At 40.8% G+C, this 19,535-nt stretch overlaps 1 long non-coding RNA gene across 1 annotated transcript; it reads right to left on the reverse strand.

Annotated features, from left to right (window-relative positions):
- Positions 1-1,163: 1,163 nt before the first annotated feature.
- LOC147757564 (uncharacterized) lies at positions 1,164-18,889 on the reverse strand. Its single transcript, XR_015319862.1, has 2 exons — positions 18,366-18,889; positions 1,164-1,999 (listed from the first exon to the last, which is right to left on the reverse strand). It is a non-coding gene; the product is annotated as an uncharacterized LOC147757564 (long non-coding RNA).
- Between the last annotated feature and the right edge of the window lie 646 nt (positions 18,890-19,535).

Here is a 19,535-nt window from a genome sequence, read left to right on the forward strand (position 1 = left end):
TTTCAAACTCACAAAATTGTCGTGTGGTTCAAGCGGCTATTTTTATTCTGAAATAACCTTTCAAATTTCTTCAGTTTCAAAAAAACTATGCAGAATCTAGCGTAACCGTAATAGGAGGCCGTTTCGCGGCACGACAACCTTCTCTGGCTAATGCCATTTCGAACTGGTCAGAACCGTTTTGGTTTGTTCGAGCAGCTCAGCGCTGCGTAGCCTTTCAACCTAGCAGCCGTTATTTGACCGGCCCCTCACTAAGATGGGCGATGCCGTACTTTTGACCTATATACTTCAACTGTTGCAAATTTACAGGGTAATAACTAATACTAGGAGAAAGATTTGTTTATACTTTATTGAACAACTTACGAGTATAATAGCGTATCGGTTTCTGATATGCATTGAAAAAGAAGCTAAGTATGATGATAAAGTGATTGATTTCGAAAACATCAAGGCCCACCTCTCATCAATCATGCATGCATAAATTTTCAAAAGCGTATGGGTGCTGCATAAGAAGAAGACTTGTACGTCTAGCGAAAGAGCAAGTCTCGCCTCTGATCTGTTAACTTAAATGAATTGCTCCTAAATATGTTGAAATGATACGGCCATCAATAGCATATGCAGTTAGTAATAGAGCCTTTGCATGAGCTGGGTAAGAAATCTGGCGCACAATGTAACATATTAACAGTGTCGTTGTCTGGACTATATAATATCTATCTGCAGAAAATTGCTTGCTTTCACATAAGGCCAAAACGAATGGGTTAACGAAATGCTTCGAACGGAAAAGGTGTCTTCGATAGCAAATTTGTCCGTGAAATGGTTAAAAATAGCAGAAAACTAGCTAAAAACGGTTGACACCGCTATTGTTGTGCCGCCTAATCGATAGTTCGGAGGTTCTTCTATCTCGCACCTACGCACCTAGCTAATGTTATAGCTTACTTAAAAGCACAGAATTTACCTTGCCAAGTCAGAGATAGTCGCACTGCTCGATGGCGAAAAGTTTTAAGTAATCGAAGACAGCTAGTTTCAATGGCCCCTGAGCTTCTAGCAACAGTCGGCATTAATTGCAATTTTTTGAACATCTATAAGTAGAAAATAACTTTTTAATGCTGAGTATTAAAAAAATATATCGCTTTAATTTGTACGGATATTTAAATAAAGAATCGAACCCATAGGACTCGAATATCAGCTTAGATGTAGCCAGCATTCGATTTATTCAGCATTAGTAAGAATTGTTGCAAAAATTTCACCCATAAACGCAAAGCAATTTACTATAAAGGTCGAGCTACAAGCCGACATTACACCCTAACACGAGAAAATTCACTAAAAATAATACGTAAAATAAAGATACAGTGGTTTATATACTATTTGACGCGAGACTGACTGGTGAAATACAACTGGCTTTTAACCTATGTGGCCCTATTGCTTTTCAGTCAGACTCAACAATTTGTTTAGATAAAACAAGTATGCGATGGCATCGAACGACGTTTGCCGAACTTTTATGGAGCTCGGTGCCTCATCCCCGGCAAAACTCTACACTTCTTTGACTGAAGAGTCGATTTGTTTCTAACAACCCCATTATTGGCTATTTTTTGTCCAGAAACGCTATCTACATCTACAAAGAACTGCGGCATCGCCCACAAAGTTATTAGTACCGTGTGAGAGAATTACAAGTTTGCTAAACATCCACAAAAAAACTGTTCTAACACAACGCTCTAGACGGCAACACCTAAGTGTAGCAAATACATACATATATATCTATGTGGTCTGAGATGTCACGCGCTGATTCAAGGATGTTTGGTTTTCCACAGACCTTTTTCCTTCACTAAGCCACTATTAGGACCGGACGCTCCGCTTAGGTGAGGTTTTTTGATTTTTCTGAATTGCTCTGACATGACCATCTGGTCCTGAGCCAACGTCGGACACACCTGCGTTCGCGCCGCTTCGCTTCCACTCTCTCATAACCAGCCTGGTGTGTTGGCTATCGCACTTCACCGAACAGAGAACACTGAAAGAAACCGAACATAGATGTTACTTTTTTCTCGTGCTTTTACTTCTTGCTCGTCTTCGTCGTGTCTCTTCTCGTCGTCGCCGTGGGCTTCAGATCTTCCTGGCGAAACATTAAAGGCAAGAAGATGGCTATATTGGTGCTGCGCCGTCGAGAAATAATTACGCTTATGGTAAAATATGTACCGTGCATTGCATAGTTAACTATTACCGACAGAATGAACAGATGCAGCAGCAGCAATGGCAGGACCTTGTAGGTTAGGGGCCACAGCACAAGGTCGAGAATTTCGACCTCACCGCCAAAGAATTTTCTATTTACAAGAACGTACGACTAACGATGCTGGCATTTGTAGGCATGCTAACATAAAAAGTAAACAATAAAAACAGCACATATATATGTACCGTTATGAACTGCTGGGATCGGGGCTAGTTCAGCTGCCGCTGTTACTGCCACAAGATCCGAATATCTTTCAAGGCATTAGCTATGCCTTGCAGTTCTCTTCCGTATGTATTATTGAACAATGTCCTATCAGAGTGGCACTCTTGTACTTCGAAGAAAGCTTCCAAAACGATTTTGTTTCTCGAGGCTCTATATGAGGCACTTCTCCCATTGAACCTGCTCGTTAATGTGGCCCCCATGGCAACAGCTACGTGTCTAAAAAACGTTCTACTTGGTTGCGGTGCTAGGGAGTAAATCTCGGGGTCGACTATATCGAAGTCCCTTTCTGTGCGGTAGGAGAAGATCACTAAGTTTTGCCAGTCAAGATGGGGTATGTTCTAATCGTAAAATATAACTAACTATACAAATAAAAATAAGAAGGGGAGATCGTACATCAAACAAACGGTGGAAAAAACAATTAACACAGGAACGGCTCTGCTTATATACATAGATCAGTTCATATGTGATGATTAGCCCGAGCTAGTCGTGATCATCGTTTGATTTCGCCTGATTGCGTCTGAAGTTATAAGATCATCTTAATTTGTGTGCTCCTTGTTTTATCCCTTACAATTTACTCATTAACTAATTTTCTTAATAGCTTACAAACATGTATGGAGCCATGAGACGTTTCGCTATTGCACAAGAGGATGGATTCGATTTGGAACTGAATTTACCCGTTGTCTGGCATTGCTTGGTTGCGTCTTTTGGGGTGGCCGGCGTTCTCATTCAGGCGATTCATTTTCAGCTAGTGACATTTTTAATATATATCATATAAGAATAAAACCGAATTAAGTTTTTATTGCTTTCTTTATGTAGTTTGTCTTCACTTGATAGATAGCGATGTTTATTAGTGCTTGGCTTGGAAAATCGCGCCTCCATTTCCATTCCGCCTTCGCTGAGCGCTCGTCTTTGATTTATTCATCCTGCGGACAATTTCTGCTGTCTGAGCGATGCTCCGATAGAAATTAACTTAATATTTACACAAAGAAACCTTGTCCGGTCAAAGATCGAATACACAGGCCTGTCAGCAGTTTATTCGACGATAATTTGCCGTTACATTGTATTCTGTTCCAAACATAAGCTCGACGAAACGCTTGAAAAAGCACTGAAACTTACAACTATGTTCATATATGCATTAAGGGTTTCTTGTCAACGTATGATAAGACTTATGAAAGGGCAATTATTTGTTCCGGCCATTGAGACTCGCCAAAAATAATACTGCCTCGACAACGAAGAGTATCTCCGTATTGCCTTCCGCCTGGTTCTATATAACATACTATGGGAAAGATAGAGGGCCCTATTCCATAAGGCTCAAGTCTTTCTAAAAATACACCTGTCGGTGCTAAACAATTGATATGGCTTCTGTCAGCGATAGCAGCGGGTAACAATAAAGGCCTTGTTAGCAGCTCTGGGTCTGTAGTCCTTTGTTGCTGCTGTTGCTGCCAGGATCCAACCTGTTGTTTTCAATCTGCCGCAAGTAAGCGTCGTAGGCTCTGCCTAATGCACACGTTCGGGTTTCAGCTTTAGTTAGCTTTAGGACAAGCCGTCTACCGGTGGTTGTATGTGCAGTCTTGCATAAACGCACGTTTTTTGTATTCTGGCAAAAGGAGAGTACTGCACAAATACACCTTAATGGCCAGAAGCTACTTGAATGCATGAACGGGGCTTCCGATTACCGTCAGTGTTAATGGACACATGCGGCCGTCTGTTCGCCGTTGGTTGCTACCACGTTTGTAAGCAAAGTATCACTCAAACGGGTTAAACAACAGCAGTTGATTGATGCAATAGAATGACGTTGACATGAGACTATGGCGACTGCTGTGACCGTAAAGGCCAAAGAAGTTCATAAAGAAAACGTGGGCAGCTCGACAAACAGCTTAAATGCCCAAATAGACACGTAGGTATAATTAGTTTGCTGGAATACACAAAGCATGTTTGTGTCACGTACGTATATGTGGCTGGGTGTTCCTATATCAGTACATCTACGAGGGGATCCTCTGGGCTATAGATAATGTTCGCTGCCCCTGTCTAGTTGAAATGTTATCGGAATAAATGACATTTATTGGAAGTTAATTAGAAATTAGTCGTACAGATACAACTGGTGTTTGCATATTGCCGCCAAACGAAATATTACGGCGGCTTAATAACTGAACTATGGAATGAGACAATGAAAATCGTTCATCTAGAGATAGTTCTGCATTGAATGAAACGCTTTTAATATAAAAATACGGTGCTCTGCATTAACGTGAAAGCGTTCTTTGTTCTAGAAGGCGTACGACGCTTGGATGAGAATTCCTCGGGAAACGTGGACTACAAACTCCTATGGAAGAGAACGATACCGTTCAGGTAAGTACGATCAATCGTTTGCTAAAAAATCAGCCACTGTCGTTCCTTGAACATAAACACAGGCGAGCCAGCTTCTCAATTGCGGTTTAAAGTGTCAAAAGCAAGAAAAACAAGCGGATAATAGCGAGTGAAGGGTGCCATACGGTGACACACACACAAAATTCGAGTAGTGATTTCGTTCACAACGTCCTCACACGTTTATTCAGTGCGTTTTGTTGCTCTGTACAAATAAGTTATCGGATCCACCTCTTCGGTATAGCAGCAACGACTTTCAACCACTAGAAAGTCTAACCGAGGTGGGTCCTACTGAATTTATCTGGGATTTCTTCAACCAGATGCTATGGTAATTATTTATCAACGCTGAATTTTGAACCAACGATAGGCGCGTGTTGACGGTTCCTAGCGTGATCCAGCCATAGGGATGTGCCGTAGGCACCTAGACCACACCGCTCCTCATATATTATATTATTGTAATTTTTCCGCAGATATAATATATGGACAAGAATCGGGCACAATCTATCTCATCAATGATTTCAGCACTTGACCTCTAAATCTAAGAATGCGGTTCCTCACGCTCAAACAGACCCATGTACAAGACTGTGATAAACCACGCGAACATCCACTTCCGTTAATTAATGCAAAGCGGCTCGCAGGGTACAGATTAATTAAGCTCATTCACCGTGTCTAGTTAAGCTAATTTAATGCGTTATGTAAGAGGTAAAATAGCGAAGATAAGTTACAACAGGTCAGAGCAGTAACAAGAACAGATAAAAAAGAGGTTACACAGCACGTGGTCCAGTGAAAATGACTGCTCCTACATTATCGATGTATCTGTTTACAAAACTGTTCAGCATTAATCCAGCATAAAAATAACAAAGATAGTTTTTTTTTCTTTTTTTTTTGAGCTACGATCTTCTTGCTAAAAAAAAATGGCGAATTTGTTTTTGAAAAAATTCGAATTTTTTAGAATCTATATCAGATTCGACAGTTCTGTAGAATCAGAAATTCATTTTAGCGATTTTTTAAAGCTGTTATCTTCATCCTTATGTTATATATATATATATATATATCGCCTTAAAAGATAATTTACCAATAGGCTTCAAAACTGTCCTTTTGAGGCAAACGACTTTACTGTTGCCTAGTCCTTTCTTGTGGATCACTCTTCGAGGATAGGCGAAAATTCCTAGATATCGAACATACTGAGCACGGTTCATAATTAATCTATAAGAGCCCTAAATTGCTAGTGATCGATCGACGCTTCATTAATGGTTATCTATTGATAGATTGCATCCATGGTAATTTTAGATCTGACGAGTACAAAGGCGGCCACCATTTTCGCTCAACATCAACGGTTTGTATAGAATCTTAAAATTGTGTCATTGAATTGTTACGCGCCGGTGATATTTTGTGTACCTTATTGGGCTGTATGTTAAATAATGGATGAAGAGACATATAGGGGTGGTACATTACTGATGCAAATTCGGCAAGAAAGACTGTAGCTCGAGTCCGGTTTAGGTCCATTCTTACAATCTGCGCCTTAACACTCTTCCAGAAAACATTTTAATGATGATGCGTTTCGTGCTAAAACAAATACGTCATTCGGTTGAGTCGGCCAACTACCCCTGATGGTACTTTACATAGAGAATTCTGGACCAATTGTGAACGAGAGTGGTGAGGGGTACCATTCTGTGTTTGTTCGCTCGGATCTCAGTGAGCGTCGAAAAGGCAGGAAAACAGGAGGGAAGGAAGAAAACTATGTGCAGCCCAACTATTGGCACAACTGACGCGGCATGAAAGGGGCTAGCTAGACTTTTGTCTCGTTGCTGATTATCCATTGCTTGCATCTCTTCCATTGTGTTCCCTTCTCTATACCTCACCATCATTTTTTCTCTCGTCGTCGGATTCGCTGTCTCGCAAGAAACATGGGAGACAACGAATGCATGCCAGCCAGCGGCGGCCGCGACAGCAATAGCAGCAGCGCTCATCTCTTCTCCCTCCAGCCGATACAGATGGAATACGAGCCGATACGGACGTCTGTTTCGGCTCGTTTTTTTGCGCCGCGTCTTCCTTCCGCAGTGTTTCCTAGAGTATTTTAAAAACCCATTCCTTACTTCAGTATTGCGGCCTACAACAATGGACGCACTGTCAGTACGGAAACAGCAGTCGCTTCTGTAGCAGTGGCATTCTTACAAAGTGGCTGCACGGATACTCTTGCGGCTAGCCACTCGTTTCAACTGCAGGACACAGCAAATGTGGAATCTTCAAGGCGACTGTGTAAGCGAATGGGGGATAGTAAAATAAGAGGTGGCGGCTATGTGGGTTGTATTGTTGAAACGACTGTATTTTCAGCAGCAGCAGCAGCAGCAGCATTAAGTGGAGCAAGCCTCTTTTCTTTTATATCATTCGTTCTGAGCTCTTTGACGCTGGTTGGTCAAGCAGAGGTCAAAGTCAGGACTGTGGTGGGAATCAGGGGTGTAAGACCGCTGGTTCGAGAAACAAAAGAAAGAGAAGAAGGACGAAAAATTAGATAGGTCCTACCTCGAGCAGAAAACGACAAGGCCCAAGATGCTAGCGACGTAATTACGTTATCAGAGAAGTACATCTTCATGGTTCACTTCTTGTAGTTTTGGACGGGGAGCTTTTCAGGACTGAACGAGCGTCGGGCCGATGTAAAGAAACGGGACAGGATCTGGGCCCGGCGGTGGATTCTGTAGAGAGAGAATTGCCGGCTACGGTCTAACTGCAAAGCGAGAATGGTCACCGGACGACTAAGAATTGGTCACGTCGAGAAAAACTGGTAGTTGTGCGAAACGTACCAGGGTGAATAGAGACTAACCTTGGCTTCTTCTAGTACTAAAGTACATCGCGTCATCCGCCTCTCCGGCCTTGGAGGGGCCTGCAGCACGTCTTTACTTTTAAGGATAACCAAGCGCGGCCCGAATAGCACCCTAACCAAACAATTGCAGAACTGAAAAACTTTTTAGTATCACCACATTGCACTGCAAGAACAATATCAACAAAAGTAACAAGTGGGTGTATGGATCGACGCAACTCGAGTGCTGATTGCATGGATGGTTGCAGCGATGGCGTAAGTGTCTTTATGATTACGAAACACGCTGCAAAAAATATGTTAATACTGACTTTTCCGCAATAGACGCCTTGGATAAACCGAAATAGTCAGGTATATAGGTTTAATTAGAGTTACTATTAAAATACAAATATCGTAGCTGCTAATTGGCCAAATTCTAGAGGAAATAACAGAAGAAGCACACTTATAAATATATATGGCATATTATTATACCCTTCTGGACATTTGCTAAAGGCAAGTCCTGATGCTATACCTAAAATGGCGACCTTGAAGGCTTGTTCGAATATAACATGATCTGAAAATGCCAATAAAATATTATTTAAAAAAACTTGCAGGCGATTCTCAGCGTGTATGGCAGTTATTTAAGCATTAAATTTCAATTATTTTCGTTTGAAAGAGAAAGGGGACTCTGTATAAGGTATGTGTTGCTTTTGCGTAGCCTTCTCTTTGCCGTTCGAAAGCCTACTTCCATATAGTATAGATTTAAAGTAGAATAGCAAGATGATATCTCTTCTAAAAAAATAGTCGACTGGCCTTTCACTGTACGTATCTAAAAAACAATTTTTACACTCTTTCCACGCTTCGAAACGCTGCTGGTTGGCAGTATTTCGATCCTTACAGTCATAACGCCCGTCTCATTTGTGGATCTAGGTTGTGCGGTGTCGAATCTATTTACATCAACAATTAAAAATTTGTTTAATTAATAAATAAAAAAAAAATTAAGAAATAAAGTTTATTTCAAAAAAAAAAAATTTGCCTCCATTTTCATATAGCAAATCGAAATTCCGATCTGTAGCCGTAAAGCAAGCAGTAAGCTACTTGAGCAATGATAGCTCCTCTAGCAGACCTGGATGTTGGCTGTGTTGATATGACGCTTTGTGAACTTGTTACCTCAATGTTCGAGTACGGTACTGGTCCTAATCGTATACTATATCAAAATGAGCTTCTAGCTAAGGCCAGCCAAATTCATTGCCTGGAGATCCTTGATACACTGCTTTCTGTTCTATAGATCTGACGATCCGACTGTCTAATGAATGTCACACTCTTTGGGTGCTGGAATCGTAAATATATGACATAGCAAGCTTATATGATAATAATAACAATAGATAATAAACATGCAAAACACGCCCCTCACCTAATCAATTTAGACTTTTCATCCGCAATGCTCGAAGTGTGTTGTTCGTTAAATTCCCTCTGTTTCTCAAGTACAGAAAATAGTACTGGCCTAAAAACACTTCTGGCTTTCAGTAGAGTTGCTTCAATAAATAATAAAGACTATACGTTATAAATATAACTGGCTCGATGAAAGAACAAATAACATAATTATTAGAGACGTTATCCTTTCGTTAGAATCACGAACGCCACAAATTACTATCAGCTCCTTTTGTGTCTCAGACAGTATTGTTTCATAGGTTCAAGCTCTGAGCGAGAACACGTCTGCTCTGCATCTGAAAATTTACTCTCCGTAGGTGATTTTTGCGCAAATCATAACTACACAGTTATACTGGGAATTTTGGTGTACAAATGCTATACCCTTTGTCTACATAATGTTACAATGCGACAGTCATTTTAAGGCTGGTGCAAATCGTCAGCGTCAGTATCTATGCGTTAGGGATTTTAGCTTATAATTATTTGCCTTATTTTGCTTATACGTGAACAGAGGAAGAGTAGCGATGGCCGGGTCGTCGTTACGAGCTCCTTTCCAAGGGCGAAGCACCACTAAATTAACCGCTGTGGCCTCAATGACGCAGTGGCGATGGCAAACTTTTACCCCGTAGCCCCATGAAAACTTTCGTTAGACATTATCATTAAGGCGGGCCTATCTCCTTAAACTCGAAGACGGCATTTTCCGCCCTTTGCTCATACTCCTTTTGTTTGGGCATTAAGAACACAATGCGTATATATGAAAAAATAGCCGTATTTTAAACAAACTCACTTAAGCGTTGATGCGGCCACGAGCTACTATTGCTGCTGCCATTGTTGCTTCGTCTGCGACAATCAACTTACCTCAAATCTAAATGAGCTAAAGGGCCGTCATCTAAAAATAACAATAATTTATCATTTGTATCGTCATATGGTACACACAAGACAGACATTTTAATCAACGTATCCTGAAAACGTGAACATTGTACTCCTGAGACAATGCTTGTACGTTCCTTAAAAGCTTTCAAATAACAATGTCTGAAACAGTCCTCAACGGCGGTGCCACACGTAAAACATCTACTCCAAATGAGTTAAGAATTCAATACTACTTTCACAAGTGGTTCCGTTACGCATCCCCAACTTCTCTCGCTTCCATTTAATATTGTTGAAAATACTTTTTACTAAAATAATATAAGCGGCAATGTAGAAATTCACATTGGTGCACGTACTATATCAAAAATCCGTAATTAATTTCTCATGTACAGTGCGATATATTCCATTTCCTACCATAATGCTTAAGCTGAATTTTACTTCCGGTCATGATTGCCACACATGCAAGTACCATACCGCTATAGATTTTCCTTTTCCATCTACGATGGCCATATTCTTACTTTAAATAATATATACACTTAATCTGTTAGCAGGAGTTATATGCGATACAGTATAATAATATCTTAACATATCATACGATTACTAAACAGTTCCCGCTGTGCCCCCCATTGGTGCCTAATGATTTGTTCTTGCTTTTCCGGGAGAAGGTTGGTCTTTGTGGTGGTGGTGGTGGTGGTGGTGGGGGAGGGGGAGAGGGGGGTTGGCGGCCTAGGTTAGAGGAAGCCCTCCTCTCTTTCCGTAATTCGTTTTCTCGACCCTCTTCAGCCGACCCTGCTTTGTAACGAACCTCCCGCATCGCTAGAAACAACTAACTCGATGTCGTTGCAGTTCATGCAAGGATTAGAGATACGGCGTGACGCTGGCCGGGTCAATCGCTTCGTATCGTCGCAAAAGGGAAAAGACAAGCGCTCGCTTACGAAATGGACGAACTGGCGGCCTTTTCTAAGTTTTTTCTTGTTGTCGGTAAGAGCGTGCCGTTAAATCCTTATTTCTTCGAGAATCCTCGCCCCCATGCGTGACATTATAATTAAAACGAATTTAATTAAATCGAGTCCAATAGCGGCGTCGACCCCCCACAGAGATTTAGGTCGAATCTTGATGGTGCTGTCCGACTATCGGTCGTTTGGTTTAGAATGAGACACCCGCATACAGACATAAAAGTCCCTTTAAATGAGAACGAATATTAAGGCGTCAACTTAAAAGCACCATCGTCGCCAGAGAAACAGAGATATATCTGTACACGTTCTAACCGCTGGGCAGCCACTAGTCGCTAACTCATTGCCCTTTTCCTATCCTATGCTACAATAACGCATCGCGATCGTTTATGGATAAAACGAGCGCTCCACCCACTCCAACCTTTCGAGAAGCAGATAGATAGATAATCGGTTGACCGTTCGCTATAATTGAATAGATCGATAGAATTGGGTAACATCGGTGTAGCACTCATAGCGCAGATGTGCAGTATAGATCTAAGAAAAAAATCGATAGGAGAGCGCATACACCCACATCGGCTCTCAAGCGAACGAATAAACGAAATAAAGCAAATGGCTTTAATCGGCAGAATTAGCAATATTAAAAAAATAAATTATTGACAAAAGGAATAGAAAATGTTTTAATTCACACATTCGCTATGAATTTCCTGTAACCTGTGAAAATCGTAGCCAAATGGGTGACTACTGAAAGAACATTACCAGTTTGAGCGTATGTCTGTGAAACTGCTGAAGATTATTGCCAATTTACTTATCCCAACAATGCTATTGTGACTAAGTAAGTTAATTCAGGAATCTTTCTCACCAGGAAATTATTCTCACCAGGCCATAAAGCAGGCCTTTATTATTCTGTGAAATCGACTTTACAACAATATAATGACGCCAATATATATTGGAAATATCTAGATTTGGTAATCGCCTAGTAGTGGGCTTGCCGATTGGAACTTATTATTTTACATATTTGAAAAATGATTCTTTACCTTCCTATCGCTTTCATTTTGTCAACTTATAGAACTATCCGAGAAATTTATATAAATAAATGTAGTAGAGATAGTTCATGCAGATTAAGATCTCAGTACGTTTCACAGATATATTTTACAAGAATCGACGTACGTCAATATGAACCTCCGAAGAAACTAAGTGTGGAATATACAATTTTTTTCTTTATAATTTCTACATTGTGAAAATAATGCCACGTTTTAAATTAAAACAAATCTTCTGAATTGACAAGAAACTTAATTTCTCCTTCCAACTAACTTTCAGATAGAAGTATTACAGATTAGACAAAAAATCCGATAGACCTGTTCCTCTTTTTTCATTCTCGCGATTTACTAGATCTCCACTCTTGTCTTTCGAAGCAAGGTAAAGCAAGTAAACGAGGCTCAAAGATTCGAGCTTTGAGTTAACGAACAAAAATTGGATAATGCATATATGATGCAGGCCGCACAGAATCGGCCATCGACCTGGGAAACTCTTAGGATCATCTGCCAGAACGGCGTGTATGCATCCCTGCAGGCACAGTTATTCAGGTTTTACTATGTACAATATGTATAGGGCCTTGCAGGTCGGATGCTTCTATCAAACCTAGTGATCGATTTAGATGCGCGCTCCTCTACTTATTTACCTATGTTTAATGTCAGATCGATTCGACAATCAATATACTTGCCCCCTTAGACCGAGTTGACGACCTTGGACCGAACTAAGGAATGGCGTATAACGGCGGATGTTCGGTTAAACGGGAGACGCAAAGGGTGTAGGCGTATTGCCTTGACGTTAATATCTTTAGAGACTAGTTTAGTTGAATGTAACATGAAATTGCTGGAGCTGGCGCGCCGGGTCTGTCGGCATCGCTGCCCAGCACTAATTGCATCATCTTTTTATTATTATTAGATATAGATACGACCGGTTACATCATGTCTAGTACGAGTTACAGGGCTTTTTCGCATAAAAATTAAAAATCCGGTGATCATAACGAGTTCCAAAGGTATTCTGGTTATTTCCTATTGTATCTACTCGTTTATTTGGAATCATCTCTTAGACAATCCTATCGGAAATAAAAATAAAAAAAAAAAGGTGCACTTAGCACGTGCTCAAATTGGCTTGTATTCACATAATAAGTATATGGAATTCACTTTACTGCTAAAGATACCAAACTTCCATTATGCCACGTCAGCTGCTGAGCGCTATTATTACCTTAGTACTGTTTACCAATGCACACTCTAGCACGCTTTTTAGCTAGATGCTTAACAAATCTTTAACATACTGCGTGCAATTGAACAATGCTGGGTTATCTTTGAGCAAGTATACTGATTACTTTGAGTCGTTGTGAATAGACGCTTATGACCCCGTATTGTTTCAATGGCCATCTTTGTTTATTTGCCACATGGTCATTTCCTATAACTGCAGGTATAGTCACCAAGGTATCACAAAGCGCTACGGGAGTATAAACAGAGTCATTACCTAATTTTCATCGCTCATTACGATCCTTTTGTGTTCGTTATGGCTAGAATCGCGTCCCGCATACCTTTCACCCGATACAAAATGGCAGAATACATTCGGCGAACGGTTTTCGTCGCCGAAATTGTTTGTCATATCAAAATGCTGGATTACAAAAAACACCACGCGTGAAGGGAAGTGTGCTGAAAAGGCATGATGTCCTAGACAGGACGTGATAAAACATAGAACTCCTATATCTTTCTCTCGGAACATCTGCTAATACGACATACGAAGTCAACATGGCCTTTTCTTCCAGCGGCAACAGTGACTTCTGCTTTGTATAAATTTTATTTAGAATAAATGAAATTATAATCCCGCCAATCGTTTCGTCGATCCAATGACGATCATTGGTTATAACGATAATGACTACCATTTGTCTCCGCTGTCAATCTACAGTAGCTCTGACCCAGGGAAACCCGCTGGCTGCCATAAATATGTTCTCTGCCAGTACAACCATTGATACCTTGATTAGAAGTGGTCGAATATTTGGAAAGTATGCTGTAGAAGAAGATATAAAAACGCAAACATCAACAGAAATTCGTATGTTATTATTAGTTCAGTTCAATGTATTTTACAGTTTTGTCGCAACATGTATATATAGGAGTGACAATGTTCCACATCAACTAACCCAGTTGTCTAAAATGTTTACCCTTGATAGCCACCCAAATCCACTCAGTTAATTTATTAAATGCAAATAAAATGAAAAAAGAAATGACAAAATTAATTATCATAATTTTACCAGTACCGCTTTCGAGTACGTGGTCCTTGAAGTTTATCCCTCTTGAAAAAATGGTGGCCTTCTACCTCAGCATTCAAGTTCATCAAGCATGTTAACACACATTTGACTGATCCTGAATTCGCTTTCTTTGTAGCAGGCACTAAGAATGATTTTCGGTAAATTTTCCACCAGCACGCGCAGAGAGCGTTTTAGCTGCAAGGCTGTCTCTGATCCGTAAACGACGATATATTCGAAGGTAGACACGAACATTTCAATACGAGTTAACGAATCCAAATTAAACATAACAGAATAATACTTATTATCAGAATACATACTTCTTCTATGCTAGTCGCACAGCTTCTCGTCAGGTGATCAGGCCTTCATCTCTGTATATCGAGTTCATGTATGTTTGGATGAAAGAATTGGAAAAGTCTTCGAAAACGTATTAGAGACATAACGTTAAAACCTATCCATGCTTCTGGCCGTCTTCCTAATGTTATTCATACTAAATTAATTTCCGGTGGCATATAAGAATATATAGCACCTCATCTCAGGTAACGTTGTTCTAACTGTCTGGGGTAACCATCATATAGTTTGCGCTTGGAGAAAATTACAAACCTATTTGAAGAGACAAATTATAGCAGATATTAATTATACGAATCGTGCTGAGAACATTATTACTAATTGAGACATTCGTAGTAAAAAAAATTTAAGTTCTGATATTGAAATCAACTTTCCGCGGTAGATATTATAGTACATCATATATGGCCAGGATAGAAGGCCCCGGTGATAGCTTTGTAGTTAACGTATTTGCTGTAGGTAGAAATAACTGACCAGAGTCCGCATCTAAGCTCTAGTCTGTCTACCCCAAAGAGCCGATATAGCGTTAGATTCTCATCCTTGAATGGTTGCATGCATGAGGTGTGCCTGTGTTTATGTTAACATGCCCTAGGCAATTTTCATTATTATAACGAGGCCGTTTCGTTTTCCATGTCTACTAAAACTGAGATTATTGATATCTAAATAATTTGTGAGTGCCAGGAAGTAACAAAAAGAGCACTTGATCCTACTTAAATATAATATATTTTCATCCAAACGGCAGTTGCAAAAATAAGTACACACACTAAAATCATTACCAGACTATGCACGGTAGCTGACTTTCGGCCTCGTCTGAACTAGCCAAGCCTCTTTTCTTTACTAAAAACATCTCTGATATGCCTGCTTGAAGCATGCAGCGACACGACGCCAGGCTTTTAAATCTGAAGCATTTCAGGACCGAAGTTACCGGGTCATGTCTTGGTTACAAGAAGGTGCTTTAATGAAAGATGAAGCAACATACATGAAAAGGTTTTACTTACACGTTTACGTACCAAAGCGGAGTAAATAATCTTTGTGCGAAAAATTCAAAATATCTTTTCTGCCTGATAATATATATCAGCCCAAATCGGCTCTCCTCCTCGCCCACGTCATCCCGGGAAGCGAGTAAACGTTTTCGCGCTATATCACATTTTGCTGTACTGTATCCTTATCTGCATAGTGATAACTCCGCCGGACGAAAGATATGCTTGGTACTGCTTTAGTACTTTAGACAGTTAGCAATCACAAACATAATCTGGTCGTCACATTCGAAACATACCCACTACCTAAATTAGTAGTTGACGTTCTAATGAGCTGTGCTTTGCCATAGCGGCACCTATAAAACCAGGCGCTGCTGACAAAGCCTTTTTCGTCTTCATCAAATCAGACCAAGCCCACATCATTACTTCGAGCTCGAATGATATTTATTTCTCATAGTATCTTGTGGAAGCCAGTCTACGAAATTATGCTCTGGGCTTCTTTGTTTATGATTGTCCGTTTTCAGAGACAGAACACCTCTGGGTATTTGGGCAACTGTGTAGTTATGACTGTGTCTGTTGATGTTGTTGCGTTGTGTCATGACTAGTAACACCAACGGCTGCGAAAGCCAGTAGGAATAGCTGGGATGGACTGGACGAAGACAGGACAATCGTGCACGGCCGTGTACTACGCGGTATCCCTAGTGCTGCCGCTATAATCCTCAACACTGTTGCATCCAGCCAAGTCGAAGGCAATTCGAAACGTCCTTGTTGGCCAGTTGGCTCTGTTCCTCTTTTACTGTCCTCCCCGTCGATACTACTCTGATTATCAGATAACTGGTTGGCGCCTAGTCATCTGAGCACCCTGCGTTAGCCATGAGGGAAGCGAGAACATTGTGTTGCACGGCCCACCCTGTTATATAGGGTAATTCGTGTTTGATATCGAGGCACCAAGAGAATGACTGATCACTGGAAAACCCTCTGGACTAAACTGGGCATCTAGTCAACAATTCGTTGTTTGACGTTAGCGTGATAACTCCCTAGGAACTATCTAAAAGAGACGCTTTTGACCATAAATATAAAGTTAAATGACTTTTAAATTGCGCCTCGATTAGCATAATAATAGCTTGACTACGCCACCAAGAATTTTCTTTTTCGCCTAACTTTCTCGTGTCTGTTTATTGCATTATGTAATCAGTGTTTTCTTTAAAACCGGAAATTTTGTTTGTTAGAGTTTTTTTTTTCGGCAGAATAATCAATTTTAAAATGTACCCATACTCCGTAATACTACTGGATACATCTGTAGAACATGCACTTTGCAGAACATTATTATATAAACTAAAATTAACACAGCGTTGAAGATTTAACAAACAAGAAACTCGGCGCTCATTTTATTGCGAATCCCTATCAATTTTTTTTTTTACTTCTGTTGCATGACCAATGCCTTTACCCCCTAGACATTATCGAGTTGCTTTCTACTAGGTGCCTAGATGCCCTAACCGAGAAGTGTTATAGCTCGTTGCTTTATATCCAGGCCAAGTCAGTGAGATACTGGATATCAAATAAATATCGACGAATGGAGCGGACCATTCAGTTTGTTCTCGATATAGCTTCAGCATCGCAAGCATCAACCTTTTATCATCCTGAGTAACTCCCTCGCCCGGCGTGTTTTGGTAACAGTCAAGGGCAACTGTAGCGCCAATAGCAGTTGCAGCAGACCGTTAGGGCTAATAAAACCCTCATCTCCGACTCTTCATCGGGATCTCCCTCGATGGCCTCGAAGGGTCAGAAACGTTTCGGATCGGAAGGGCCGAGAATCAAATGAGAAAGTCGCCAACAGCAATAGCCAAGAGCCGGCGGGCAAGACGCCCGGCCTAGTCCAAGTGAGAAAGAAAAAGACTAATCACCATTAACGAAAAAAAGATAAGTGGAGGTGGCCGTCGGCCTATGCGTATCTGATGGCCTGTGTGCGGGTCTTCTCCTTCTATTACCGCCGCCATAAAATAACGTTAACTTCCTTCGCCCTTTCTTTCTGTCTGTAGCTGTTTTCTTCAAATGCCAGCTCTCGTAAAATTCGCCCGTTAGCGTCGAAGACACTCTCAAAACAGCTAAAACCTAGCCTGAAGGCTAAACATTTTAAAAAATGTGTAGAATGAGAATGATTCAGATATATGTGCTATGCATTGATCAACGGGCTGGAAGGCCAGTAAAGCAGAACTCCGGAGTTAACCAATGTATTCCTCACGTCAAAGATTAGGTACCAAGGCCATAACGTAGATAACTAACTGAGCAGACGCAACAAAAAGAACAACGTAGCAGTAAACAAACGTTAACAAGAACGAGACTGGCGGGAGTGCCACATACGGCAATTACGGTAAACAAAATCATGGTGTAGGTTACAGGTTTGTGAGCTACTGTTGTGGTAAAAGTGCTGAAGAGATTTAATAGTGGGGGGCGGGGAGGGAATCGTCGGCTTCAACGTAACGATACAATCCGCGTATGACAAGCCTTGATTATTCATCAAGAACGACCAATCAATCTGTTCAAACATTATATTAGGTTCAATTTTGGATTATAGTTCGCAGCAAACATCCTAAGCCCTCCTTGTCTGGTCCCTTCCCGAATCTATCGCGAATACTTACTCAACTTTTGTGAGAGTTTTAACGACTACACGAGAATAATGTCCTTCAAGCGTTTTTATGAAAATTTTATCAGTTAACCGCTGTTTTCATACTCAGCATTTTATTTTTTGCCACAGCACGGATTCTCTGAGAAGTTAGCTCTCAGACGTCACCTGATATATAACAGACTTCCCCTCTTTTCGCTGTTTTGACGTATAAGAATCACATTGAAGGACTACCTCAGCAAGTACGTCTGGTACGTCGACAGCAGGAAATCCGCAGACTAGCGCAACGGCACTTACCAGAAAAGGAGATAAGGTGGCATGGCGCAGGAAACATTGGTGTTAGTCGTGATTGAGAAAGATCACTTTCGTTTCCAGAAGTTGTTGTCGTTTTAGCAGATAAGTTTGTTTCATATTCACAGCTCGCTCGCGTTATCAACTTTCTACGGGTCTAATCTCCATGGCTTAAGTCGGCGAGATAAGCGAAGCGCGTGGAGGCTCTGATTCACAGTCCTGTCTTCCGCCATTGCTACCACGTTTATTGCGGTCGCTCTATCGGCGTGAGGGATCATCTCGTTTGCCAATAGCCTGGTCGTCTTCTGCTGGCTACACCACGTTAGACAGAACAGCCTTCGCTATTGTAACTTCGACTAGTTATTACAGCTTGAGTACGCTGTTGACACAGACCGGCAACGAAAATAGGAACGGGAGAATGCGAAACTGAGAAAAGACACGGGCCGGGCCTTACCTTTTCAATGTTCAACTGTCATTACCTTAAGGTTGGTACTAACTACGTAAACTAGGCTGCCAAATATCGATTGTTTTGTAATTCCCTCTAATTGCCAGCTGTAGATTATCTTGTCGTAGCATGGTCTGTCTGGTAAGAACAATGGCTAAAGTGACGTATTGCAGAAAGTCATGGGGCACGACAGGCTATACAGAATAGCGGTGGATAATTTACAAACCAACATTTCTAAATGTTTGTTAAAAGTTATTGCTGCAGCAAGTGATCAATGGGTTATATAAGCTGAGCTCGTGATAACATATGACGCCATTTTTTTTACATTTGAGCTTTGCTCGATGTCGGTGAGTTACGCTTATCATTCAATTGGTTGACAATAATTCAGTTGATTCAAAAATATTCTGAAGATGAGATTATGACTGCGAAGTTCCTTTAGCGTTGGAAACAGTTTAGCTGAGACGCCGATTTCTTGAAGATCGTACGCGTCTTTAGTCGTTCAATTGAAGGTACTCAGGCCTCTCGCGGAGCGGATGGAACGGGAGGGATGCCTATGGGTTACCAAATCATAAGAGCTATATAGATATTGTTCAAAGCTTTTAAACGCAATGTGCAAACACACGTACATATTCGTAAGTAACTATTTCTAACTTTGCTATGGATTCGTTTTTTACAATAGAGGATAAATTAAAAAAATATATAAATACTACGAATGTTCTTACTACAATATC

This window comes from Varroa destructor, unplaced genomic scaffold, assembly GCF_002443255.2.
Source record: "Varroa destructor unplaced genomic scaffold, Vdes_3.0 BEIS01000002.1, whole genome shotgun sequence".
Classification (NCBI taxonomy): domain Eukaryota; kingdom Metazoa; phylum Arthropoda; class Arachnida; order Mesostigmata; family Varroidae; genus Varroa; species Varroa destructor.